Here is a 2,300-nt window from a genome sequence, read left to right as displayed (position 1 = left end):
TTTGGCCATTGTTGAATCAGTCATCTTGATAAATATTATCTTCATACAGTCCTGAGCAGAGAGTCAGTGACTAGAATGCCACTGAAACCAGCTTTTTATAGGACACGGTTTTCATGGTTTTAGGGCATGGAGAAACTTGCACAGTAATCCACAGCATTTAATGATTTAGGCAGGGTAGGAGAAAAGTTTTGAGCATTCATTTTGCTAGCAGTGTAACTTCCATGGAGAAATGGTATACTGATTGTACTTCACATTCCCTATACATTCTCTATACATGATCCAGCACTGTGATCGAAGATGGAAGGAATCTCTTCATAGCTCTCCTTCCTTTTTTATTCTCATTTCCTTACCAATTCCCTTTATCCCTGTACTTTTACATCTTTATTTTTAGTCAATACCCTGTTACTCTGCTGGGAAGATCTGTGTGTGAAGCTGGATACTAAAAATGTCATGATTGCCACTTATTTGGAGGAGTAGAGGGGAGGATGTGGGCAGCATAGCAGCCCAGGCTGGAAGAGAGCAGCTGGCAGGGAGGAAGTTTGGCTGAAGGACAGGCCCCCTCAGGACTGATTTCTTGGCAGTCTATCCAAGTCCTTGGGTGTCTGCACTGGAGTTATAATAATAGCCAATATTTATTAAGCATTTTGTCAGTGCCAGGATCTGTGCATTATCTTCTTTAATCCTTACATAACCCTGTGCAGTAGGCACTATTACCATCTCAATTTAAAAGATGAGGGCTAAGACTCAGTAACTTTAGGTGAATTTCCAAGTTCACCCATCAACTAAGTGGCCGATCCAGCTATGTTTCATTTCAAAGCTTGAACTTAGACCATCCCCCTCCAATTAATTAGCTATGCCTTCCTTCTTACGCTTATCTCTTTCCTCTCTCTCCTTTTTAAGATTATAAAGACTTTGGCCAGGCACAGTGGCTTATGCCTGTAATCCCAGCACTTTGGGAGGCTGAGGCAGGTGGATTACTTGAGGTCAGGAGTTCGAGACCAGCCTGACCAACATAGTGAAACCCTGTCTCTACTAAAAATACAAAAATTAGCCAGGGGTGGTGGTGGGTGCCTGTAATCCCACCTGCTTGGGAGGCTGAGGCATGAGAATCGCTTGAACCCAGGAGGCAGAGGTTGCAGTGAGCTGAGATCGTGCCATTGCACTCCAGCCTGGGTAACAGAGTGAGACTCTGTCACACACACACACAAACACACACTATGAAGACTTTAGAAAATGTGCTTCTGTGTCCTTTAAACACTATTAAAGAGCAAAATGGTAGTACCTGGACCAAAGTTCACAGGACCCAAATCCTTATTTCTATGTAGCCACCAACTCACTGTATTATCGTGACACTGGACCACTGGCATCTGTAAAATTAGGAAATTCGACTAGATGGTATCTGAGGATGATTTGGCCTCTGACATTGGGTGAATCCCCAGCTTCTAGGAGAGGGTGTGGGACATGACTCACCTGGGCTATTCCCACTTGGGATGTGACTGGCAAGAAGGCAGCACCTATGATTGTAGTGACTGGATTTCCAAGCCTCCAATCAGAACACCCATTACCTGAATCACTGAGTGATAACAAGTTGTAATGGTAACATCAACCCTACTCCAGAAATTCAGTGATATGGAAGGTGGGTAAATCCAGACCCATTCTCTTGTGGAGGGTGAGGTACTTCATGAACTTCTATGTTTCTATCACCCTATCTCTCCTTTGATATCCGGTCCCTGAACTTCTCCTCCAGCAAGCAAAATAAAGCCAAGAGTGGTGTATCTGTCCTATTATAAAATCATACCCAGGATTCTGGACTCCTTAGCTGATTTCATCTTATTGACATGTGTTTGCATATTGCCTTTTGTTAAGTGGTTCCAAATCTAGTTTGTAAAGTATGAGATGGCATCAGTGTTCTAGATAGAGCAAATGCATTCTCATTCAGAGCAAAGGTGACCACCATAGGAAGCAAGTTTTTAAGCCCTTCCCACTTTAGGAGAGAGAGAAAACATAATTAAGCAAATTTGCCATGATGAGAGGCCTGGCTCTCCTTCCATTTAATGGGGATAGAGCACTGTGGAGAGGAAAAGTGCCAAATGGTATGTGATTTTTAAAATCTCCTACGCATTTAATAATTAATGCTTGTTTTTCTTCCATTTTTCCCCACCCCCTCAACTCCTTTCCCCAGTCATTACAGCTCTTTGATATCCCCTCAGGAATTATGATATCTCCAGCTGTTTACATAACGAGAGATTAAGTCCAATTGAAGGAGAAATTTAGGCCACAGAAAAATCAGGATAAGAAAG

The sequence above is a fragment of the Nomascus leucogenys genome, chromosome 6 (genome assembly GCF_006542625.1).
Source record: "Nomascus leucogenys isolate Asia chromosome 6, Asia_NLE_v1, whole genome shotgun sequence".
Classification (NCBI taxonomy): domain Eukaryota; kingdom Metazoa; phylum Chordata; class Mammalia; order Primates; family Hylobatidae; genus Nomascus; species Nomascus leucogenys.
The sequence above is the reverse complement of the archived record's forward strand: the minus strand, read 5'-3'. Positions refer to the sequence as shown.